The sequence below is a fragment of the Microcebus murinus genome, chromosome 1, assembly GCF_040939455.1.
Source record: "Microcebus murinus isolate Inina chromosome 1, M.murinus_Inina_mat1.0, whole genome shotgun sequence".
Classification (NCBI taxonomy): Eukaryota; Metazoa; Chordata; class Mammalia; order Primates; family Cheirogaleidae; genus Microcebus; species Microcebus murinus.
This window is the reverse complement of record NC_134104.1, coordinates 83,072,060-83,099,427: the sequence shown is the minus strand read 5'-3', so window position 1 is coordinate 83,099,427 and position 27,368 is coordinate 83,072,060. Positions and strand designations below refer to the sequence as shown.

At 38.6% G+C, this 27,368-nt stretch overlaps 1 protein-coding gene across 1 annotated transcript in view; it reads right to left on the bottom strand.

Annotated features, from left to right (window-relative positions):
* Positions 1 to 15,496, bottom strand: part of GNB4 (G protein subunit beta 4) — a 53,784-nt gene extending 38,288 nt beyond the window's left edge. The window contains exon 1 of the mRNA XM_012737009.2: positions 15,240 to 15,496. The gene's annotated coding sequence lies outside the window, so the exon portion shown is untranslated. The remainder of the gene's footprint in view (positions 1 to 15,239) is intronic.
* Between the last annotated feature and the right edge of the window lie 11,872 nt (positions 15,497 to 27,368).

Below are 27,368 nucleotides of genomic sequence, written 5' to 3'. Positions count from 1 at the left end.
GGATTTCTAAATTGTGGATAAGAGACTGTTGACCAGTAATATATATTTCAGGAGGATTACCTGACAAAAACAGAATGACCCCTAGGCTTAAAAGATGCTATGTAGGACTTAGCCCACTAAGAGATAACATGTACTGAACATTTAATATGTGCACCTCCCATTCAAAGCTTATTATAACTCTTTTATTTTTATTATTATTATTTTGAGACAGAGCCTCACTATATTGCCTGGGTTAGAGTGCTATGGCATCAGCCTAGTTCACGGCAACCTCAAACATCCAGGCTCAAGCAATTCTTCTGCCTCAGCCTCCCAAGTAGCTGGGATTACAGGAATGCGCCACCATGCCCAGCTAATTTTTTCTATATATTTTTAGTTGTCCAACTAATTTCTTTCTATTTTCAGTAGAGATGGGGGTCCCGCTCTTGCTCAGGCTGGTCTCGAACTCCAGACCTCGAGTGATCCTCTCGCCTCAGCCTCCCAGAGTGCTAGGATTACAGGTGTGAGCCATCATGTCCAGCCTATCCTAACTCTTTAGTTCTCAAAACAACCTCAGAAGGTGGGTACTAGTATCACCCTCATTCTACAGATGAGGAAACTTTACACATGGAGGTTATGAACCTTACCCAAGTTCACACAACCGAATGGAGCCAGAGATGACTCTACTACAGTGTGATCCCTGAAACTGTTTAACTTCTCTGAGCCTTAATTTCTTCATTTGTATAGTGAGGATATCTACCCCCAAGTGGTTGTTTTGAGAATTAAATAACATACCTTTTTAAAAATGTCCTTGGAAATTTAAGTCAGAGCTAATCTGGCCCTACAAGGGAAATATATGAAAGAGCTGTAACCATGAACACTACTCAGGATGGTATCTACAGCTATTGATCCATCCATGGATATCATAACGCTCTATACAAAAAAAGGAAAATAAAATTATTACCAGAAAGAGGTCTTTTCAGAGCCTTTGCACTCCAGTTATGCTGCAAGAATGTGTGTTTATACATTAGGAAGTTCTTAAAAACAACTAAACTGGCATTTACATTATATCTTTCTGGTCAAACAAAACATGTAAATAAATGAAATAAAAATAAAGACATTAAGGGGAATACAAGGCACCTGCAGAGCCAGCTACTTAGGAGGCTGAGGCAGGAGGATGGCCGGAGTCCAGGAGTTCCAGGCTGTAGTACACTACTATCACACCTGTGAATAGCCACTGCACTCCAGCCTGGGCAACACAGTGAGACTCTGTCTCTAAAAAAAAAATTACAAAATACAAAATAAAAGGAATATAGATTTTTAAAAAAAATTTCCCATTCTTAATTGGTTTTAAAATAGAGCAAAATAATTTCCCACAACTTAACTGTGACAAGATTTTGAATTTTTTTTCAAAAGAATGGCTTCATAAAGGGAAAGAGGTAATACAGAAAAAAAGAAAAGTTCCCATACAAATTTCACATTTCTCAAAACTCCCAACTCAAAATGTTTTCCCAAAGAAATCATTCCTTGAAATATTTTAGATATTATCTTCTCTTTCCTAGAGGGAAACAATGTATCAGACAGAATCATGATTTTTCTGGGTAGCTAATATCTCCTTAAAAATAATGTACCCCTGTTTGGTTTTGTTTTACTCTTTAAGAAATATAAAAATGAAATAAACAACAAGATCAAGAATGACAGCTTAGTTAGGAACAAAGCTATCTTTTTAAATCTTGAAATAGTCCTGCTTCCTGGAAAAAGAGATACTTGAAAAAATTTTTTTTTAAAAATTAAGATTTAACTGCACTAATCTTTGTTAAAGTTGCAAAGTATATGAAAAAATACTCACCAAGAAAATAGCGTTTCATGTATTTTGGGAATTAACTAAAAAAGGAACTTGGATTCTGAAATGCCAAAAGTGACTTTTATATATTTATTATTTTTTCAAAAAATGAACTTGTGATTACATTTTCTCCACAAGGCACAATGTGATCAGTCCACAGTCTTAAATAAATCAGCAAGAAAACCAAATTCACTATCCATGTATCATAAATGGATCCATCTGAGGTGAACACCTCGCGTAATAATTAGGGGTTTTATCATTAAATAGGATGTCATCAATGCAGAAATCTAAATGGGGTTGGTAAATTCCATGACCCTGTAATATTTCATGCATAAAAATAAAAGATGAATAGGAAGTCATGGAATTAAGACCTAATGTAGAGTACATGTTTTAAATATAGTGCTGATATGTTTCTTTCAGTATATTCTTTTAAAAAATCCTCAAATGTTAATATATATAATGGAAGCTTTAAGTGAGTAAGTTTAGCTACTTTCCAATCTTTTGGGAAAGTTTTCTAGAAGATTTTCTTCATGTATTATTCCTAGTGTTCTTATCTATAGTCAGTCCTAAAGTACATAGAAATGAGCATTATTCTGACCCATTCTCAATCCAAACCATGTCATTCATTCTTCCATTCAACAAACATGGATTTATTACCTACCCTGTTGGAGACACAGGAACCCACCCCATCAGAAATGCTCATCATCTCAGGAGAAAAAACAGGTAAGTAGAAATGCTTCCTTGAGCAATTTTGTCATTGCTCGAACACAGAGTGTACTTACATGAACCTAGATGGTACAGCATACTATATACCCAGGCTATATGGTATAGCCTATTGCTCCTAGACTACAAACCTGCACAGCATGCTACTGTACTGAATATTGCAGACAACTATAATACAATGGTATCTGTATATCTGAACATATCTAAATATAGAAAAAGTACAATAAATATATGGTATTATAATCTTATGGGACCACTGTCCTATATGCGGTCTGTCTGTCATTGACTGAAACATAGTTATGCAGCGCATGACTGTAATTATATTAGGATGTAAGTGCTATGATAGAGCTATTTAGTGTAATGTCACTGAAATCAAATATTTATGTGAATGTGGCTGAACTCAACACACAAAGGATTTCTCTTAAACTTTATGCAATACATCTTGAAACTATTGTCCCTTAATTCACTGAAATCATTTTTCATATGCTTGTATTTTCATCTGTATAAACTCTTTTTTTTTTCTTTGTCCTTCTCTGTCACCCAGGCTGTAGTGCAGTGGCATATATCACCATAGCTCACTGCAGCCTCCAATTCCTGGCCTCAAGCAATCCTCCCACCTTGGTCTCCCAAAGTGCTAGGATTACAGGCCTGGGCCACTGTGCCCAGCCTGTATGAACTCTTAAAGGAACAAGTTCTGTAAATTTACTGTCAGCTATGTAAAATAGCAGGGTACTTCCTTTTGCTTAGTCCTAAAACTACCTTCTCTAAGAGGAACTTCTAGTTTTAATAATCTAAGATTTTGTGATTCAAACATTAGGAACATAAATTATGATTACCTAAACTACAAATCAATGCCAGGCATGGTGGCTCATCCATGTAATCCCAGTACTTTGGGAGGCCTAAGTGGGACGATTGCTCGAAACTAAGAGTTCAAGACTAACCTAGGCAACATAGCAAGACCCTGTCTCTACAAAAAAATTTTTAATTAGCCAGGTTTGGTGATGCACACCTGTGGTCTAGCTACTCATGAGGTTGAGTCAGAAGGACTGCTTGAGCCCATAAGTTCAAAGAACTATGCAGCACCACTGCACTCAAGCCTGGGTGGCACAGCAAGACCCTGTCTCTAAAAAGAATAAATAAAACAAATAAATTATAAAACATATCCTTGTCACTCTGTTTCTTCTCACATGTAACTTAAGCATTATCATCTCTTTGGATTTTTTGATAGGACATGTGTGGTTATCTCTATATCACTAAATCACACAGTCTTACATCACTTTAAAGTCACATAATTTGCTTTGTTTTACCAGAAACAACCCTTTAAAGTCACCAGACTTGGTTACATATTATTCTTAGCCATATATAAAAATTAAAGAAATCAATCTCACCACTAAAGGATGAAAATATGACTACTGGAGATATCAGAGCTTTATCCAACAAATATTTATGAGCCTCTAACAGATTTAGCTTATTTGCTGACTTAGCTTCATAGGACAAAATGTGACTTGTATAATTAACATACTTATGGAAATCCACCTACAATTCCATGTGTTCATAGCTTTTTTATTTTTTTTATTTTAGCGTATTATGGGGGTACAAGTGTTAAGGTTATATATTGCCCATGCTCCCCCTCCCCGCTTGAGTCAGAGCTTCAAGCGTGTCCATCCCCCAAACGTTGCACATTTTACTTGTTGTGTTTGTATATACCCATCCCTTCCTCCCCCCTCTCCTGCCCGACACCCGATAAATGTTATTCCTACATGTCCACTTAGGTGTTGATCTGTTAATACCAATTTGCTGGTGAGTACATGTGGTGCTTATTTTTCCATTCTTGAGATACTTCACTTAGTAGTATATCCAGGAATATACAAGAGGTGCTATATCACCATTGTTTCTTTTTTTTTTTCTTGAGACAGAGTCTCGCTTAATTGCCCAGGCTAGAGTGAGTGCCGTGGGCGTCAGCCTTGTTCACAGCAACCTCAAACTCCTGGGCTCAAGCAATCCTCCTGCCTCAGCCTCCCCAGTAGCTGGGACTACAGGCATGCACCACCATGCCTGGCTAATTTTTTCTATATATATCAGATGGCCAATTAATTTCTTTCTATTTATAGTAGAGACGGGGGTCTCACTCTTGCTCAGGGTGGTTTCGAACTCCTGACCTCGAGCAATCCGCCCGCCTCGGCCTCCCAAAGTGCTGGGATTACAGGCATGAGCCACCGCGCCCGGCACCATTGTTTCTTAAAGCTGAGTAGTACTCCATGGTATACATATATCACATTTTATTAATCCACTCATGATGTTCATAGCTTTAATAAAAGTAAAATATCTTAATGTTACCAATAATAAATACAATATAAATAGAATACAGCATTCAGTGTCTTTCACCACAGATTTTATTCTAACATAAAGTCGTAACACATAATGTAAGATAAAACTTTGAAGGTTTTAATTAAAAAGCAAGTGTATCTATGTGATATTGTTCTAAAATGAACAGATATCCACCTTTGATACCTCAGGATCACACTTTATTTACCAAAATATCATACAATTGCTATCTCAGGTTCAGACTAACAGCTAATTATGATAACAAGTCAGACTAGTTATTTGGGATTCCACCCCATCCCCAACTCTCTACCCCCACCATTAAAGTTCTCAAAATCTAACAATCAAAAGGGTTTATCTCCATTGGCTGATTTGAACAATATATTCATTTTTTGTCATATCTAGTCACATTTAGTGTTGTTCTATTGCTCTGATGCTCCTATTGATGTTTTTATCGCGTAAGACTCACTGTCATATAAGCCAGTATTGCTCTTCAGCACCTTAAGGAAACACACATTACTCCTGATACATCTCCTCACAATTGGTCTCACCGTCATCTCTAAAACCTTTGCAAAAATCTTTCCTTACCAAATGGTGAGTTAACGCATACACATGAATGAAATGCACATACCAACTTTTCTCTACTTTCTTTATACCTTACAGCAAGGAGTCATCTTTGTGGATTTTTTTGCTCTATTCTGTTTCCTAGTGCCACATTTAATGACTAATAAACATGATGAAATCCCTTGTTCATAAATTTTAATTCATATAGGTAACAGTTAACACATAACCATGAAAATTAATATCTAAGTTTAAAAAAAAATTACCAAGTTTTTTGCTTTTTAGACCATATGATAAGGAGGCCATATCTTTCAGAGTTTTTCTCCCAACAGCTTCCCAAAGCCCCATTTAGTAAGGCAAATAATGAAGATCTCTTGTTGACAAATTTAAATTTCCTTAATTAACTGTCTACCATGTTCTATTTAAATATATAATATAAATTACAAAATTCTATAATGTCTTAATTTCCTTATAAAAACTGGTCAGTATAAGGCTTTTTAACTATTCTAAATACAGTGTATACAATCTATGTCATATACCAGTTAGACAACAAAGCCTCATTCAGTTTAAGCTATATTAATTTTTAAGTTAAGCTTTTTAATTTCACATTACCAAACAGTTAAAGCTCAAGTTTCATATTTTAAATAATTCCTGGGTAAAGGTGTTTAAATGGAGAACTCAACATAAAAATTGGGGGAGGAAAAACTGAGTCAAGCTATTGCTAAATGTTGCCACAAAAAATATTAAAAATACTATGTAAGAGCCCAGAGAGTATCAGGTCTTTGAGCATAGAGACCACTGTCCTCATCTCTGTACCTCCCAAAGCAGTATTCTCGATTTTTTTCAGCTATAGAGAAATTGATAGACTCTGTTCCATAATGAAAGTGGATTCTACGAACTTGCTGAAAATGTATGACAAGCTAGGTGACAGAGAGTAGAAACAGTAAGGCTTCTAAAAACATTACTTTTGAATGAGTATTAATGTTGAAAGATAATATTCATTACCATTATCTTAAGTGAAACAACTCAGACACAGAAAGACAAATATCACATGCTCTCACTTGTAAGTGGGAGCTAAATAATGTGTACACACGGAAGCAGAGTGTGGAATGATGAACAATGGAGAACTGAGGAGACGAGTGGTGAGAGGGGAGATGATGGGAGTTTGCTTAGTGCGTATAATGTGCTTTGCTCCAGTGATGGATGCACTGAAGGCCCTGACTTCACCATAATGCAATATATTAATGTAGCAAAATTACACTCATACCTCATAATTATATACAAATAAGGATAACATTGACCAATTTTGTTTATATAGTAAAAAATTAAAAATATAAATCAATAGGAGAGCAGATATGCTACATCCATACAATGAAATATTATGAAGCTATTAAGAAGAAAATGTTGGAGCTCCAAGTACTGACTTGCAAAGATGCCAGCACTAATAATATCCCCTGAACAAAATCTCTCTTTTCTGGGTCCAGTCCTAAGTAAAATAAGCATCTCAGTGGGAGTTCGTCCTTACAAGGCAGAGTATACTAAATTTCCTTTTAATAATAACTATACTGTATAGGAACCAATTCTGCTAAGGCTAAAGCTAGAAAACAAAATTTAATTATAAACAAAAATTATACTGTATACTGCCTTAAATATCAAATATGGACACTAAGAGAAACTTTTAAACTTTGTATTATTTTAGCAAGTCAGCAGCACCTGAGTGTAGAAATCATTTCATGTGATTTCTACTTCAAAATAGATCAGAAAGGCTGGGCACAGTGGCTCACGCCTGTAATCCCAGCACTTTGGGAGGCCGAGGCAGGAGGATTGCTTGAGCCTAGGAGTTAGAGGTTGCAGTGAGGTATAATGACGCCGCTGCACTCCAGCATGGGTAAGAGAGGGACACCCTGTCTCAAAATTAATTAATTAATTAAAAATTTAAAAAATAGATCAAATAACATATCTCTCTCAGCATTCTGGAAGAAAAGGCTCTCCATAATGCATTTTAGAAAAATGGTATTGAGGGACACATGCTGTAAACTTATGAAGCACTTTGTTTTTAACTATTGCACCAAAGGAAATTCTCTGGTACTAGTACCATCTATCTATAAGACCTTAGAGGAAGGTAACAGTGAAGCAAAATGGCTAAAAGTGCTGTCCTAGTGTCCAAGTGCTGGAGTCTGAACACGAGCTTTCCCCACTTGCATATGTTAACTTACACATGGTAAAGTCAATAAAAGTCAACTGAAATTATTAGTACAGTTGAGAAAAGAAGGTCTTTGAACTTCAGATGGAAAAATACTAAAATATGTTAAGGGAAAGAAGTGCATTTATGCAGAAATCATTTTAAGTAATCCAAACATTGGGTGAGCCCAATGGTTTTATTTTTTCATCCTAAGCCAGATATCGATTCAAATCTAACTACTGCCTGTTTTCTTATGATGTTTAATTTGGAGGCTTACCTAAAATTAAAATTTTCAAATCTAATTTTTAAAAAGTTAATTATCTAGTTGGTAATTAAAGTTCTTTCATTTTAGTTTCTTCCTATTCTACTCTTTTGCTGCTTATTAGTATTACTCCACCAGAGGGCAGAAAATAGAAAGGTGAAGATGTGAAACTCTCAACGTTGATAACCTGTTAGCTTCCATAAAAGCTTTAGCAGCATCACCTAAAATACAGCAAATATCAATTCATTCATCCATTCAACAAATATCTGAGTCCTAACCATGTGCCAGGTATATTCCAGGCTCTAAAGATTTAGCAGTAAATAAAACAAAGTTTCCATTGCTGTGGTACTTTATTCTATATCTGTCTAGGAGACAGATAATAAAGCATCTAAACAAATAAAATAATTTTAGATACAAATGAATACTATGCAAGAAAAAAACTATAAGAAGTTAGAGGGTGACTAGAAAGGCCATTTTTTTAATTTAAATTCTTATTTTTCTTATACTTTTTTTTTTTTTTTTTTGAGACAGAGTCTCACTTTTGTTGCCCTGGCTAGAGTGAGTGCCGTGGCGTCAGCCTAGCTCACAGCAACCTCAAACTCCTGGGCTCAAGCGATCCTCCTGCCTCAGCCTCCCAAGTAGCTGGGACTACAGGCATGTACCACCATGCCCGGCTAATTTTTTGTATATATATTTTTAGTTGGTCAATTAATTTCTTTCTATTTTTAGTAGAGACGGGGTCTCGCTCAGGCTGGTTTCGAACTCCCAACCTCGAGCAATCCGCCCGCCTCGGCCTCCCAGAGTGCTAGGATTACAGGCGTGAGCCACCGCGCCCGGCCTCTTATACTGTTTATTCTTTTTGTGTGTGTGTGCTATAGAAAAACTAAATCTGCATGTGGGAAAGCCATTTTTAAATAAATTAATCCAGGCGTCCTCAAACCACGGACGGTGGGCAACATGCGGGTCGCCTAGCACATTTATCCGGCCCTCCAGGTGTTTTTGCAGCTGCTGCCTGTTCTGTTTAGCAGCCAACTCGTCCTGGACCCACAGTGCGCACTCTCCCACGATATGAGGGACAGTGAATTGGCCCCTGTTTAAAATGTTTGAGGACCCCTGAATTAATCTCAGTAAAGGCCTGAATGAAGTGAGGAAATGAGCCATGTCTTAAGTGAAGAAAACATTCTAGGCAGAAGAAACAGTAAATGCAAAGGCCCTGAGGCAGAAACTAACCTGGCATGCTGGATCAACAGCACTCAAGATGGTGAGGCTGGAGGAGAGTAAGCTAGGCAAAGAGGGGCATAAGATGAGATTAGGGAGGTGAGCAGAAGTCTAATACGTGATCACTGTGATCCCAGGTCTCTGGATCCTGGGATAAATGTCCGACTTTTATCTAACAGTAATGGTTTCTGATGACTGAGATATAATCTGGTTTTATTTACCTCTTTTAAAATTCATCCTGGCTGCTGGGAGACAGAAATTGGAAGCTGACAGACCAGCTGGGAAGCTACAATATATTCCAGGCCAGGGAAGAATGTGGTTTGACACAAGAGTGGTGGTGGCAGTGTAGGTGATAAGAAATAGTCAAATTTGGAATAATTCTGAAGGTAGAGCCCACAATACTTGCTGATGGAGGAGTAGATTTAGGATGAGTGAAACAGGAGAATTAAGGATAACTCTTTGGATTTTTAGCCTGAGCAACTGGTGGATGGTGGTACCATGTAGTGAGATGGAGAAGAATGAAAAATGGAGGCAGGACAAAAATCAGAAAGAGTGGGTGTCCCAGAAGCCAAGGGAAAAAATGTTTCAATAAGGAAGGAGTTATCTATTACCTGTGTCAAATGTGGCTGGAAGATCCAACTTGGGAAGACTGATGTTCCCAGTGACTTGGAGAAGAGTGGTGTCATGGAGTAGGCAGAATAAAGTCCCTCTGGAATAGGTTCAGAGGAAGATAGGAGATGTGGAGCAAAGGCAGCCTACATGCAGTCTTCCAAAGATTTTTATTATTAGTATTATTTTTTTTAGAGACAGGGTCTCACTCTGTCACCCAGGCTGGAGTGCAGTTATATAGCTCACTATAATATTGAACTCCTGGGTTCAAGTGCTCCTTCTGCCTTAGCCTCCCAAAGTGCTGGGATTATAGGCATGAGCCACCTTACTCAGCCAAAAAAATTTTTTATAGCTTTATTATTTTTGTTTTTTTTTTTTTCTTTTTCTTTTTCTTTTTTTTTTTGAGACAGAGTCTTGCTTTGTTGCCCAGGATAGAGTGAGTGCTATGGTGTCAGCATAGCTCACAGCAACCTCAAACTCCTGGCTCAAGCAATCCTTCTGCCTCAGCCTCCCAAGTAGCTGGGACTACAGGCATGCGCCACCATGCCCGGCTCATTTTTTCTATATATATATTAGTTGGCCAATTAATTTCTTTCTATTTATAGTAGAGACAGGGTCTCGCTCTTGCTCAGGCTGGTTTCGAACTCCTGACCTCGAGCAATCTGCCTGCCTCAGCCTCCCAGAGTGCTAGGATTACAGGCGTGAGCAACTGCGCTCAGCCTATTTTTGAAGTTTTATTTTTAACTTCTCATTTTTAAAAACTTCAAACTTGAAAAAAGTAGTTTTTAAAATTTTTTTATTTTGATAAATTTAGAAGAATGAAACTGCATCCCTCCCTCTCACCATATATAAAAATTAACTCAATTCACTTCTGAAATGTACCTTAAAAAAAAAAAAAAATTAACTCAAGATGGATGAAAGACTTACATGTAAGACCTGAAACTACAAAAATTCTAGAAGAAAACCTAGGAAAAGCTCTTCCGGACATTGGCCTGGGCAAAGAATTTATGACTAAGACCCCAAAAGCAAATGCAATAAAATAAAAAATAAACAAATAGGATTTAAGCTAAAAGGTTCTGCACAGCAAAATAAATAATCAACAGAGTAAACAAACAACCTACAGATTGGGAGAAAATACTTGTGAACAATGCATCTGAAAAAGTAGTATTGTGAACACCCCTACACCCTTCACCTAGATTGACCAATTGTTAACATGTGCCACATTTGCTTTCCCAGTTTCTCTCTCTATATGTAAGTATAATTATTGCCTATCCACTTGAGAGTAAGTTGAAAACATTTTGATCTTTTACACCTAAATAATTCACTGTATTATCTTCTAAGAACAAGGGCATTCTATTACATAATCATGGTACAATTATTAAATTCAGGAAATTTAACACTGATACAACGCTATTATTAAATAATCAGCACATATTCAAATTTTGCCAATATCCTAACAATGTACTAAGAGCAATAATTTTTTTTTTACAATCCAAGATTCAATCTGGGATTATGCATAGTATTTAATTATCCTGCCTCTTGAACTTCCTTTAATCTGGAACAGTTCCATAGCCTTTCTTTGTATTTCATGACATTGACATATTTGAAAATTATAAAGCAGTCACTTTGTAAAATAATCCTCATTTAAGGTCCCCCAATTGTTTCCCTATGATTAGATTCTGGTATACATTTTAGAAATACACAGAAAAGTAATGATGATCCCAGTTCAAGCACATCAAGAAAAACATGATTATGCTAATATTGGTGATTACACTAACTATGATTACTTGGTTAAGGTAGTATCTGCCAGATTTCTCCACTGTAAAGTTACTGTTTTCCCCTTGTTCACTGATCATTTGAGACTGTATAACAGTTGCCTGAATCAATATTATTATGATAACTGTAAACTCATGGTTTTTCTAACGCTATCGTTCCTTCTACATATGTTTTAATTGGCATTCTACGTGGAAAAGCTTTCCCTTTTTATTTATTTATTATGAACTTGGGGATCCTTATTTTATTCAATGGCTTATTATATAATCTATTACTATCACTCATTTTGATGCTCAAATTTTCTCAGCTTTGGGCATTGGGAGCTCCTTCAGGCTAGTTTCTATATCCTTTTGACACCTCCCATCACTTTTTTGGACATGTCTTTATATTGTGGCACAAGATATTCAAGGCTCATTTCATACTTTCCCTGCTCCAGGTCTGGAATCAGCCATTTAGTACGGGCATTAGTTATGTTCCCTGCTCCTAGGGTGTCATTGCTCCTAGGCCCTTTCAGCAGATAAAAGCTAGGAAATATGCGTATGTGTGTATGCATGTATGTATACATATTTAATCATGAGTTCATATTGATACCACTAACTCCAATCCAATCAAAAGTGAAGACACTGCCTCCTTCGGTGCCAATTTTTATTTTCTTCTCCCATGGCAAAAACCCTAGCTTCCAAAACACCAATGAATTTACTCATTTGCTTAATCCTACAATACACACAAAATAGTTTCAGAATTGTTATACCTCTACCATACAAATAATAGCCCACTACAGAGAGTTCAGGATTTTTTTCTCAGCTTTTTTTTTTTTGAGACAGAGTCTCGCTTTGTTGCCTAGGCATGCGCCACCATGCCCAGCTAATTTTTTTTCTATATATATGAGTATATTAGTTGGCCAATTAATTTCTTTCTATTTATAGTAGAGACGGGGTCTCGTTCTTGCTCAGGCTGGTTTCAAACTCCTGACCGAGCAATCTGCCTGCCTCAGCCTCCCAGAGTGCTAGGTTTACAGGTGTGAGCCACCATGCCCGCCTCTCAGCTCTTTTTAATCTTTAAATTAAGGACATACAGCAAAACTCTTGTGCTCAGAATTTACTTGGATTCATTTTTTTTCTTCAGGGAGTTTACCTTACTCATTGAAATATAGGTGGTTCATTCATTGCTGTTTGTATTCAATTTGGAGTTCCCCTCATCTTGTTAGTTTTATTTCTGAACATATAAAAGATTAACAAGTTTCCAAAACTATACAAAAAGGTATATTCAGAGCAGTGCTATTCCTTCTGCTATTCCAGTTTACTCAGTTCCTACTCAACCCTGTGGTTAACTAATTAGTTTCTGGTTATCTCCCTATGTATTTTTGTTCTGTCAAAAAATTATGCTTTTCTCAAGGTGAAGTAGAGAACGGAGGCAGTCACTGAAGCATAACACTCGATCAAAAAATAATTTTATTTTAAGGTGGGAGATAGAATGTATAATAATGTAAATGATTCCATAATAACTGGCAAATTGAAGATACAGGAGAGAAGGATTAACTGAAGGACAAAATACCAAAATATCTTCTGGTTTAATTTGAGGGCTATCAAAGGGTTCCCATATCCCAAAATAGACTGCCATCCTGTGTGTAACCTTCTGTCTCTAGAGAACCCACATTAAAATGGGATTATTATTTTGGAAAGATAATTAAGCCATCACTACCTATTATTGTCAGTAGGATCAATTCTACCCTAGCAAGAGGGAGGTTTTGAACTTTGAAGAAGACATTTAACCAGGAGACAAGAGGTGAAAGGAGAATGGCTGATGTGAGAATCTGTATGTAACATGGATGGATGGTAACAACCGTGCTGGAAAAACAAACCCATCTTTGGCATGTCTTGGTTATTTTAAACATATGCTAACAAGTAATTGAGGGTCACTCCTCTTGCCCTGCCACTAAGTTAATGTGGCACAGAGGAAAGGATATGAATTCTAGAGACACAGAAGTCTTGCTTTGAATCCCAGTTGAGTTACTTAACAGCTACATGACCACTGGCAAGTTACCTGACATCTCACAGGCAGTTTCCTTACCTGTGGAAGACGATAATGTGTCCTTTGCCAAATTATTGTGCGATATAAATAGAATAATGTACACTGCATTGCAACAGTCCAGAACAGAATAGATGTTTAATAAATAAATCCTATAATAGACATTAAACTAATCAGCAAGGTAAAGAAACTAACACAGCCAGCTGACTTCAATAACATACCTAAGAGAAATCACACCATCTCAAGCAATATTTGGTAAGGGCAGAAAAATGTCCAACACTTAGTTTTAATTCTTAATTTTCAAATTTCCCCAGAGTCTATTTTTAAAGTGTAAAACTATGTGCTAACATACTTAAACATCATTGATTTAAAAGAAACAATTCTACAGGTTAACAAAGACCAATTATTCAGAATAACTTGCATGCAAAAAGATGAACCTAAATGTATCACAATCTAAATTAATCATTAATTTTATAAATGTGTATTCAGAAGGTTGACAATGTTCAATAAAACTATATTTTAAAAGTTTCTATTTCAGTTTCAAATTCATCCAGAAACCAAAAGGCAACATGAAAAATCTTAAAATGATTTTTAACCCGATAGTGACATATACAATTAAGTTTCAGAGCCTAGGATCAGTGGTAAACCCAAAGCCACACTTTGAAGAGAATTAAAATGGGCAATGGCAGAGACTCAAATCATACCATTTTAAATGTTAATAATCCCTCGGCAACTGGAAATGAACTCCCTCTCATCTTAAATAAGCACTGTGAGCTCTACCTCTGTTCTAGAAGATGTACTTAAAGGTCACCATCTCAGTTTTACGACAGTGAGATGGAGTGATAATAAAAGTAGTAATCAACAGTTAATTTCCGAATGCCTTAAGAAACTGCCTGGTAAGGTGCTAATATACACGCCAAGCTATTTTGTTGGTGGCTGAAGAAAAAGATACATCTTCATCCTCTACTGAAAGAGAAAGGGAAGGAGTGGGAGAAGAGGGAGAGATGCAAAATAACAAAGCACTGCTTCTAGAAACAAATGAAAGCCTGGTTTTAAACTTTTGGGAATTCAGCAGTCCCTTACAGAATAGCAATAAATATCAAAGTATCAGGTAATCATTTGTGTTTTGAAGCAGAAAAAGAATGTACCAAATGTGCTCTCTCATGTACCCAACTTACAAATATTCTAAATTCATTACCGCCCCCCCCAAAAAAAAACCGCTGGACATATCATCTTAAAAATAAATTTGACACAAAACCAGCGGACTCATTTTAGCACTCAGTGGAGAACTTTCGTGAGTTTTCCTAGCGCTCTCCGCCCAATAACCCTCCGGGGCAGTCCCGAATCGCCGCTATTTTCGGGGCAAGCTCCAGCTCGCGTTCTGAGCCCCCCGGGAGGAGGCCTCGGGCGTGAGGAGAAACCCGGGGGTCTGGAGGACTGCGGCGGCCGACGTCCCCTCCTTCCCCGGAGCGGCGGTCCGAGCGGCCCAGGAAGTGCCTGACCGCGGCCGCGGGGCCGGTCCCCACGCAGCAGCGGCGGAGTGCGCCCGCCCCGTCCCTCCCGGGCAGCGGCCGACGCCCGGAGTCCCGAGTCCCCGACTCAGGGGACCTCGCCGGCCTCGCGCCGCCACCCGGGCCGCGTTCCGCGGGGGCCGCCCCACGGCGCCTCGCACCCCTGCGGGCAGCTCGAGAGCCCCTTTTGCGGGGCGCACCGACGAGCCGCCGCTCGCGCTCGCCGCCTACCTGGAGGGAGCTCGGGCCCGCGGGAGCCGGGCGCTGCCTGTGTCCGCTGGGCGCTCGGCAGCCCCTCGAGCGCGGAGCCGGCGTGCAGAGCGCGGCGCGGCCGAGACCAGAGCCGCCGGCCACACCCAGCCCCGCACCGCCCAGGGCCAACTCCGCCGCGCGCCGGGCCGGGGCGGGGACGTGGCGCGAGGCGCGAGGCGCGAGGCACGAGGCGCGGGCCCGGCGGGGACGTGCAGGCGGCGCGCGCAGGCCCCGGAGCGCGCGGCCCGGGCGGGGGGCGAAGGGAGCGGGCGCCGCGCGCAGCTTCTGCTTCCTATTTTCTCTCTCGTTTCCTGCTAGAACGAGAAGAAAAACATTAATTCCCGGGCAGTTTCGTTTTCTTGTTGGTGCGGCGCCCGAGCACTCTTGTAAGAAGCGCCCGTCTAAGGGGTGTGCTCAGCTTCCTTCCCGGCCCTGCACGGGCGGTACTTTGCTCTGAGCAGGGAACGAGAAAGGGCTGAGCTAGGAGACCCTGGGGTCCCACTTAGGTTTAACGTTCTGGAATTCTAAATGTCAGAAAGTAAACTGAAGCCCAGAGTCATACAAAATTGCGTGTCGGTCCCCGCTCTACCATCACTAGTTATGTGACCATGTACTGTCTCGGGGCCTAAGTTTGGTCATCGCCAAAATAAGGATAGTGATACCTGCCTCATAAAGGTGCTAAACATATTAAATAAAGTAATGTTTGCACAGAGCCTGCCCCTAAATAAATGATCAATACTTGGAAGTTGTTACTATTGTTCACTGATGAAAGCAGAAGGCCTTCCAGATAACCCTGCCAAGTCGCTCCTCTCTGCATGAGTGAAACACCACATGCATCTCAATCGACTTTTAAAAAACATTTTCTCTGGGTGTTTTATGTTTAAAATGTCATAAAATAAATGCATCTATCCAATTTGCTTCCTCTGAAGTCAGTACCGCCTGGGAGCATTTTTCCTCTCCCCACCCCCATCTTTCTTCTGAGTTAATTCCAGTTTGACAGACTGTTGCTATAGCATTCCTTCTCTGACGTCAAACAATTTAAAGAAACAGCCCTGGGTAACAAAAACTGCAGAGGAGTTCTTTGTGGAGTTTCTGTGCTGGAGAAAGGTTTGAACAATATCACAAGAGAACTCTAACACCCCCGCAGCCTTCCATTTCTTCTTCTTTAGTGCTTCCCACTATCACCTGGAATAAATCTATTAGTACCTTACAAGAGATGATGCCTCGGTAAGCACATCCTGATTGCTACTGTGGAGAAAATGTGACCGTTTTGTTATAAAAGCCAGCCCATGACAAAAATGGAAACAGTCGTGGTATTAGGATGATGAGATTGTGGAAAGTTTTCTCCCTAGATTTTCATTTTCCCTAATGTGAGGGGCTTTTGTTCATTAAGAAGAAAGGGGAGAAATGCCAAATCTTTTGCATATCAAAGTGTCAGGAAAGTTGATTGGGACCCGAGTGTTTTCTTCTGTAACTGTTTTTGTTTTAATGATTAAACCCTGAGCCTTATCATTGTCATTTTTAGGAGGAAGAAAGGGAAATTGTTAGTTAAGGATTGCCTATCATGTACCAGGGTCTTTCTTATACTGTACTTAATACTCACAATGACCTTGCAGTGTGAGTTTTGTCTCCATTTTACAGATAAGCAAACTGAAGCCAGGCAAGATTAAGTAATTTACCTGGAGTCACAGAGGGAGTAGCAGAGTCTTCCAGGGTATCCAATTGGATCAACTCCAAAGCCCACTTTCTTTAGATTCTTTTCTGTCTCGTTCCTGTGTGCTGGCATTTACCAGATATTATAAGGCTTTGGGTTAAGATTATTTGTTGAAAAACAAGTTGCTGGTATTTAGGAAAGTCCAGTGGAAAGCACTGAGATGGTCTATTTTAGAAAAGATTAGGGGAACTATAAATCAACAGCTCCTAAACATAGAATACAAAACCTGAAAAGATGTAACACGAATTTACTGTCTTTTGAAGAGCTAAGAATAAATGACTTCAACCTTCCTGAAAATTTAATGTAGACGGAGAAATTACTAGAAGAATGAAGTCCAAGTGCAAAAAAGGAAAGTTTAATTATTCTCCAAACTAATCCACTTCCAAGAATATTATATTTTTGTTTTGCCACATTTGCTGCATATTTTTCTGAAAAGAACACTTACTTGTTAAAGGGCAAGCCTATACTGCAAATCTGAGAGGAGATGATGAAAAGAATTCCATTACCAGGAACAATTTCCTAAGAGCATAGTAAGGAGTCTAAGTGACCCAGCAATTCATAATTTTTCCAATGATAATTAAATCCATGTAGAAAGAGAGAAAGAGTGGGAAAGAGGGTAGGAGGGAGAGAGAAAGAAAAAGAGAGAGAGAAGCACGCTATTAATATTTTTGATGCCTGCTGGTTTGCGTAGACAATTGCAGTAATGTATCCTGTTTCTCAGAATTAAGCCCAGTGATCTTTTCTTTGGGTGCCATTTGCCATTGACCACTAATTACATTTCTGATTCATTAGGCTCATGGTGGGGTTCCTGCTAGAGAAACTTTGAAGACAAAATCCCTTATCATTTCATCTTTGTATCACCCATGTGTTTAACAGAACTGCCCTGCACTTACTAGATGCTCAGTGAACAAATAAATGAATGAATGCACTTGGCTACTTGTTTTATTCAAATATCACTCATACTTAACCTCCACACACCCTACTCAGAATCACAGGAGGGGAGAAGTGATCATTGTTTTCCTGGGATTTAAGTTACAGTTGCTTATACAGGGTATTTTTGTTCCTCTATGTCAAGTTCAAAGAAGCTCTGTTCTTGGCCCTATGTTGGATGAATCTGAATCCAGTTCTTAGTGAACTAACCTATAATTCACAGTGCCATGGGTTTGTAACCCCAGCTTTTAAATCATACCCTAAAAATGGTCTATTTTTTTCGTAACCCACCTTGCTCCCAAATGATGCCAAGTGCACCATGAAGAATAGAACCATCAAAGTGTACAATATTTCAATACTGCCCTGTATGTGTTGTATGCATTTCAGTCCTGTGGTATTCAGCAGGAGACCAAATTATATACATGCAACACCATAACTAAAGTAACAGGATTTCTTTCAATTACAACAAAATAAGTTCAAAAATATTAAATGGAAATTGTCTAACAGGATCTGCAGCAGAGTTCCCCAAGGATGTGAGAAGCAATTCCTTAGTAGATCCTGTAAGAAGTAAGTTTATTGTGTCATTTCAGACAGACATCCTGGATACAGAGTAGTCGTGTCTAAAGCCTTCTCTCTTGCTCACACTCAATGCATTTCCATATCAAATATTTTTACAGCATGTATTTTGAGCCTCCTTTGAGCTGTATTCCTCTGACGGTCCTGATACAAATCAGTTATAGCTCTTATATCTTTCTACTCAGGTTCTCGTTAGCTATATAGCAATTTGGAATCTATCATCCATATGTATCCCAGTGATCTTAGGAGAGTGCTATACTTAGCTAATGATGTCTGTCACAGGCATGGAAAGGGGAAGTATAAGCATTCAGGCATATATTTGCTGCTCTACGTCCTGTAATTCAAGTCCTTGGAATCTGTCATTGGGAAGGGACATGGCAAAGTGGAAAAAATACTAAACTGCACGTCAGAAGACCGGATTTGGAGGTTTGGCTCTCGTACTAAATATCTGTGTGATCTTGAGCAGATCACAACTCGCCTGCATTCTGTCTTACTCAATTATATAACATGAAGGTGCTGAATTCTAACATGATTCTAGTACTGGTGCCATCACTCAGTACTATGCCCAAGGGATGGCTTCATTAATCAATCTCACACTCCTTCTCTCTAAGTCTCATCCCATCCCAAGAATTCTTCAGAACACCGTGTTCTAGAAAGGGACTCTGATCTGTTTTTATTGATGAGTAAAAATATCAATTAATCTTTCTCCTCTGTAGACACCACCCAAAAACTTAATGGATTAGAACAACAGCGACCATTTTTTGCTCGGGGATATCCAACTTGGACAGTGCCTGGCAGACATGCTCTTCTCTGCTCCATGCAGTGTCAGCTAGAATTGACTTTTTTCAAGATGGCTCTCTCACATGGCTGGCAAGTCGGTGCTTGCTGTTGGTTGGAAGATCACCCAGGTACAGGGTAAAGATCTCAGTTCCTCTTCACGCAGGCCTTTCCATGGGTTCCCTGGAATTCCTCACACTACCCTGGCTGGGTTCTAAGAGCGAGTGTTCCAAGAGAACAGGAGGAAGTGCATACCATTGTAATGACTATCAAGTGACAGGGGCATACACCTCTTGATGGAGGAGCAGCCAGGTGTAGAAGAGCATGTCGGCTGGCACATATTATTGTAGCTATCATTGGAAATACACATATTTGCAACGTGTATTTCAATTGCCACAAGCATATTTGCTAACCCTGGATTAATGATCTATGAGAATCTAACCCAATCTAAGATTCTGTCTTTCCATTGCTTCCTCCCATATGGCATTGACTTTATTTATGCTAGTATGTTCTATCAGTTAGAGATTTCAAACAATGGAAAATATCTTATTTTCTGTACTGATTTATTTTTGTTTTGCTCTCTGTTTTAATTTTTATTTTAGAAATTATACTGTAAAATTGACTTTTTTTCTTTCAGTTTAGCTTTCTATGAGTTTAAACACATGTACAGGTTCATGTAACAACCACTACAATCAGGATACACAACATTTCTACTGCTCCCCCAAAACTCCCTCATACTATTCTTTTATAGTCACTCTCCTCCCTCCCATAACCCCTAGCAATCATTTATTTGTCCTCTATCCCTTTAATTCTTGTTTTTGAGAATTTTATATAAATGGAATCATATAGTATATAACATTTCGAGACTGGCTTTTTTCACTCAACATGACACCTTGGTTCCTTCTTATTGCTGAGTAGTATGTCACAGTATGGAAGTATCACAGTCTGTGTATCCATTTAGCACATGGATACACTGAAGGACAGTTGGGGTGCTTTCCAGTTTAGGCCAATTATGAATAGAGTTGCTATAAATATTCATGTACAGGTTTTTATGTTAACATATGTTTTCATTTCTATAGGGTGGATAACCAGGAGTGGAATTGTTGGGTTATATGGCAACTGTGTGTTTAACCTTATAAGAAACTGCCAAACCACTTTCTAGAGTGGCTAGTAGTACATTTTGCATTCTCACCAGCAACATGTGGAGAGTTCCAGTTGCACTGAGTCCTTGCTAGCAATAGGATTGTCATTTTTTTTTTAAGTTTAGCTATTCAAATAGCTGTGTAGTGGTATCTCGGCATGGTGGTATATCTTTGTATTTTCTTCAGCATCACATACGCATGTTGCCTCCTGCCTTCCCTGCCCTGATCCAGTCCATACATTTTTTTCAGATTTATTTTCCTAAAGCACGGCACTGATTATATCCATTTTTTTGGCTCAAAGAACCTACAATGGTTTCCAATTATTTACTGAATTGAATATACCCGTCTTGCTTTGGCACGCAAGGCCTTACATAATCTGGCTCCAACCTACATTTCCCAGTCCATCTTTTACTACTTTGCTTCATTTTTCACCCCACCTAGTTCTTTGCTCTTCTGCGAGTAGGTTCTTTGTCTTCCCATCTTCATCAGTGCTATTTCCAAGACTGGCTCCTCTTTCCTTCTCAAGAACCAAGAACTTGAGGAAACTGTTCTTGCCCTTCTAAGCCTGCAATGCCACTGTGTGATACCATGCCATCCATCCTAGACACTCATCTCCAGCTCTTAGAGCATGCTCCTGGTCTGGGCAGGTATCCAGCTGAGAAATGAGTCTTTTTTTGCTTTCCAAGTGATTCTATTGGTCCCCCCTCCCTTGGAGAGGGGAGGAGAGTTAAAAGAGTGGGTTGGCCTCTCTTCCAAGAGCACTGTATTCCATTAAAGGCCTTTCCCTTCCCCAAACCCATCCTCCCTTTAACCAGTGTCTGAGCACTAGAAGGCAAAGAGGGAATATGTAGTAAAGATATTATCTTACGCCTGTTTTAGCAGTTCTCTGAGAGATTTTTGAAACTTTTTAAGAATTGAGTTTAATGATATGGTAATTTTTCAAGTGACTTTCCAGTAAAGCATGAAGAGCTCTGATAGCTGTCAACAATATGTCACTTCCCTTCAGTAATGAAAGGTGAGAAAGAATAATTTAATAACATTAATAGTTTTCTGATGGAGACAATTGCTTTGGTCTGATACCAAACCACTTAGCCTGGACTTCAGACTCTACTTAGGAGGTAAGAAAAGATGAAAAGGAGCTTGTGGATTGACTATTACTCTAAACATTTTTATTTGTTGGTAGAAATTCTATTCTTACAACAACCATTAAAGATCCTGCTCTTTAGAACAAAACTCTAAGATTAAGAGAATGATTTTGAGTGCCTCTTCTTGCCCCAAGGAATATTTAAGAGAAAAAGGAGTCAGTAGTTCAGACTTCCTTAGCCATCTTCTCTAAATAGACCAAGATATCCAAATTATGTCTCCAAAAGCTCATTTAATTCTAAGAAAGTGAAGTGAAATTGTTAATGATAGCAAATTCAGTTCAGATCAAGCGTATGATGTATTAAAGTTACATTCTATATAGCTTTCCTCTTGTATAATTGGGTCCATTTTATAACACCTAGAGCATAATATTAATACATTATTTTATTTATTTATTTATTTATTTTTTAATTTTTTTTTTTTGAGACAGAGTCTTGCTTTGTTGCCCAGGCTAGAGTGAGTGCCGTGGCGTCAGCCTAGCTCACAGCAACCTCACACTCCTGGGCTCAAGCAATCCTCCTGCCTCAGCCTCCCGAGTAGCTGGGACTACAGGCATGCGCCACCATGCCCGGCTAGTTTTTTTTTTTTTCTATATATATTAGTTGGCCAATTAATTTCTTTCTATTTATAGTAGAGACGGGGTCTCACTCTTGCTCAGGCTGGTTTTGAACTCCTGACCTCGAGCAATCCGCCCGCCTCGGCCTCCCAGAGAGCTAGGATTACAGGCGTGAGCCACCGCGCCCGGCCTTAATACATTATTTTGTATGTGATCTAGAGGTTTACAATTGCATGATTATTTGATGCCAAAATCTCACTCCTGGGAGACTCACTTATGTCTTGTGACACTATATCCACAGTCTTAGCACGGCACCTGCACATAGTAGGCACCCATCAATTTTGTTCAATGAATGAATGAGTGTATGAATGTAGATCTCTAAAGGAAGGTCTCTGAGAACTCCATTCATTCATTTATTTGTATTTAATGTGTTGTTAGATAAAATGATATCCTTATAGCTATTTAGGAATAAATGGAATCAGGCTAACAAAATGCTCGATTCAATACTAATGCTTCTAGGAGCGGAATCTTCTCTGGTAGGTGAGGTCGTCAAGCTGGGGTGGAAGTAGGACATAAGTTCTAAAATTTGAGATAATTGTTATGCTTTTCCTTTACTCTGAGATAACATTTGAGCACTGAGCTACTTTTACAGTTTTGTTTTTCCTTCTGTTGTAATTTTAGTTCTTAATGTTATATGGGGAGGGGCCGGGAGTCTCTAACACTTCACCATCAAAATGACAGCAACTAATAAGGGCTTCTGTAGCAATTCATTTTCCTCAGGGACCAGGAATGGGAGAAAACTACTGGGCAGATGCCAGCTTCTGTTCTCATAGTGTGTGCCGAGTACACTAATGGGTGTGATATAGTCACCTGTTTTTAAGTGCTCTTTGGGAAAGCCCAGCCCTTTGACTTTGAACCCCAGTATTGGCAGGGTAATGATGGTTTAAACAAGAACTGCTTTTCTCTTCTTTAAAATGCCTTTGGGGGAAAAATTAACAGCCAGGGCTAAATACAGTCATCCCTTGGCATATAGATTCCAGGACCCCTGCAGCTTCCCAAATCCAAGGATGTTCAAGTCCTGAAATAACATGGTATAATATTAACATTTGCACATAACCTACGCACATCATCCCATATACTTTAAATCATCCCCAGATTACCTATAATACCTAATACAATGTAAGTGCTATGTAAATAGCTGTTATACTATATATTTTAAAATTTGGATTTTTATTATTGTATTGCTATTTTTTATTATTTTTTTCAAACATTTTCTATCCATGATTGGTTGACTTAGAATATGCCAAACCCAAGGATACAGAGTGCCAATTTTATTTGTATCTGAAAATAAACATCTAAAATGCTCTAGGAACAGGACAGAATAAAGACTTTTTTAAAAATAGAAACAGGCTGCTTTTAAAAAATTTCCTACTTTAGTATTTCCCCTTTGACATCATATACATTTAAAATACACTTATGGAGCATTTAGGAGACAGCACTTCATGTTACTTACCTCATTTACCATCTACAACAGATGTTTAAAGAGATATTATTATTCCCCTTGTGCAAAGGAGCAGATTTAGGCTCAGAGAATTGAGCATCTTGCTTAGATCCTGAGGAAGTGCCAGGGGTGGGCAATGTCAGGTCCCCATCCTCCTGACCCCACCAACCCCTCATCTTCAACAGCCCTCCAAGCTACACCAGTTACTACACAACCTTAGGAAAACAATGTGCTTGCTATGCAAATGAAGCTTCAAAAACCTTCAGCAACACTGCAGCCCTGAAACTCTCCTATATCGAATCAAGCATCTGATAAACTGTGGAGCTGACATAAGAGCCAAAGCTTTCTGACCTGATGCTTGGATTGTTCCTGCCCCTGCTCACAGGAGCCCACCCTGCAACAGCTACACAACTGCTTTCACTTACTTAGGTTTCATTTTGAATATGGTATTTCCTTCTAACAAATCAGGGCAGATTCTCTGGTTAATGAATATCTCCAAAGCGTTTCCATCTCTCCAGTTGAATCTCATAAATAAAAGTGGGTGGAGAATTTAGTCACCCCATCCTCACCCAACTTGCCCCAACACTTACCCAAATCCCAGAGACTTCACAAATTCTTTCAAACTGAAAACATCAATTTCTCTGCTACTTTTCCTCCCCCTTCCCTTATCAGGATTAGCTACTTATTGCTCTTCCTGTTTTGCTTTAACTGAAATGAACTTGAGTTCTTATGCCTTCTGTCGGATGGATTTCTTAGCTTAAAAGCTTTGAATCAGAATGACATTAATTCTACTTTTTCTGCAATGTGACATTATTGCTTGTTACAGATATTCGCACGCTCCCTCTTACTTTCTGAGAAGTTCATGGACTTTCTTATTGCAAATGAGTCAGTGTTCTGGAATTTGTATTTTCTCAAGTAACAAGCAGATTCTCTCAGTTTTAAAAATATCACTTTTGCAAAGAAAATTCTAGTTTATCAATTTTTATAAAATCTGATTTATTTATGATCAAAACCAGAATTCAATTAATGAGTATTCACATTATTAGCATTGCATAAAGATAAGTGTATTTTCTATAGATTTTGACCCTGGAGCAGCTGCATAAGTCTCTGTAAGAAGGTTCCTCTTTGGTGACAGTGAGTCAGATATGTATTAATTCAGAAATGAATTTAAGAAGAAAAAAAATCTTGTCATCTGATGAGTAACTGTTTCATCTTGGTTTATTTGATAAAACAGCAGCTCTAAAAATAAAACTTACTGTAGATTTGTTCTTTTTTCTTTTATTTTAAAAACCAAACTCTTAACTTTGCCTTTTTGCATATCTATTACAGATAACATATAATTTTTAAAAATGACTTCAAAATTAGTATTTGGAATGAATTAATTTGATTGGGGAGATAGTAAACTAGTTGTTTGGGTCCTCATAAGCACCAAAATGTAAATTTCAAAGAAGTTTAAATTCCCATGAAATCAGACCTAGCTTTTTAAAGTTGTCACATTGACAATGATTGTCTAATAAATCTATCCTTTCTAGACCAACTAAAAACAGATTTTTTTCCTGCCTCAACCTTCAATTACCATGGCATTTTGTACATTTCAATGACTTGTATTAAATTCTGCCTTTTATTAAAGTTTGTGTGTAAATGTGTAAAAAGTGATTGTATAATAAATTGTATAATAAGAGTCTTGAAGATATAAAGGGGGTCTGATGGATCTTTGTATCTCTCATGGCACCCAACAGAGCTTTCTGGTTTTTCCCTGCCCTAATCCATCCGATATACTATTGTCAAATTTATTTTCCTAAAATTCAGCCCTGATTAAGTCACTTTTTGGCTAAGAGCCTGCACCAGTTTCTAGTTGTTTACTGAACTATAAGTCCCTGACTCACCTGGCATGCGTAGCCTTCTATAATTTGGCCACGAGTCCTTTCTAGGCTTATCTCTATGGTATTTCCTTTGAAACTTGGCTCTTCCTAATTCTGAGAAGAGGTCCTGGGATTCCCCATTTTTCTTCTGCTATTCCAATAAACCACAGTGTCTCATACCTACCTCAATCCAAGTCCACAAAGCCATTCTGATCCTCCCACTAAGCCCATCTCTCCTTGTTTCTGATCATTGCAGCACTTGCTTTATACTACTCTTGTGTACTTATGTCACTGCCGCCCACTTTGGCTTGAGTTATCATATCTGTGTACTTGTTTTATTTCTTAGATTTGAGAATAAGCATGGCACACTTGAAAGATCATGAGCTGTGAGGTTGGAAAAATTTAAGTTCATATCTTGCACCTGTCACTTACAAACTATGTGACTTTGCACAAGTAGCCTACCTTTCCGAACTTCTTTTGTTTCCATCTGTAAAAAAATTATTGGTTCATTTCCTGTCTCTCTCCTGTTTTGAGTTATCACAAAATCATTGTAAGTAAATAGATTCTTTCCACCCAACTCAACCACATCTATAAATACAGAAAAAGTGATGAAGATGAAGGGAGTAAAGATGGGCTAATGAGGCCGGGCGCTGTGGCTCACGCCTGTAATCCTAGCTCTTGGGAGGCCGAGGCGGGTGGATTGCTCAAGGTCAGGAGTTCAAAACCAGCCTGAGCAAGAGCGAGACCCCGTCTCTACTATAAATAGAAAGAAATTAATTGGCCAACTGATATATATATAAAAAATTAGCCGGGCATGGTGGCGCATGCCTGTAGTCCCAGCTACTCGGGAGGCTGAGGCAGGAGGATCGCTTGAGCCCAGGAGTTTGAGGTTGCTGTGAGCTAGGCTGATGCCACGGCACTCACTCTAGCCTGGACAACAAAGTGAGACTCTGTCTCAAAAAAAAAAAAAAAAAAAGATGGGCTAATGAATAAAAAAAAGATAGAAAGCTTGAACTGAAAGTCTAGGAAGGTTTAAAGAAAAATAATGTATGTTAAATATATTTAGCTTAGGGGAAAAAAAAGAGCAGAAGAATAGTTTTATTTTGTTTTCAATTTCTTGAAGTGATTTTCAGAAATCATTGTACAGACAGTGAATGTCTGTACATTCACTGAGTCGGGGAGGGATATCTGTAGTCACTCAAAACAACAATGCCCCTGAGAATCAATAAGTCAACTCTGAGGAATCTGTCCTTCCTCTATTATGTCTTTCATAAACGACATTGGAAAGACAGTGCCACTGAGTATATGTTGGATACACATATATCTGTCTTCTCTCCCCAAACAGTAGAAATATCTCATATCGTTTGAGAAAAACTGTCAAATAAATTTGCCATTGCTTCTGCAGGAGAGGAAAATAATTAATGTATACATTAATAATAATAGTAAAGATAACAACCCTAGATGTTTCTCAAGTGTTTATTATGAGCCAGGCACCCTGCCAAGTTTTTAGGAATATTATCTCATGTGATCTCAACAGCCCTATAAGGTAGGCTTTATGTTATCCATGTTACAGGCGAATAAACTCCGGAGGTTAAGAGATCAAGAACACTAAGATTTTACCCAAATGTTGGGCCCTAAAATCTGTGATCTTTCTACTCCATCATACTGCCTCTCAGCGAGGCAGTACTATATTACAAAATAAGGAGGACCTGCATCCAGCTGACAGGGAAGATGTAGATTTCCATAAGCAAAATTTCTGGAGAATCAGGCAGCCCTTCCTGGGGCTAATGCTCACTACCTTAATGGTTATTTTTAGCCCTTCGTGGAGTCTATCAAATTATCGTCACCTCAAACTGTTGTCTTGCATAATAGTTGAATAACTTTGCTACTTGAAGAGTAGTCCATGA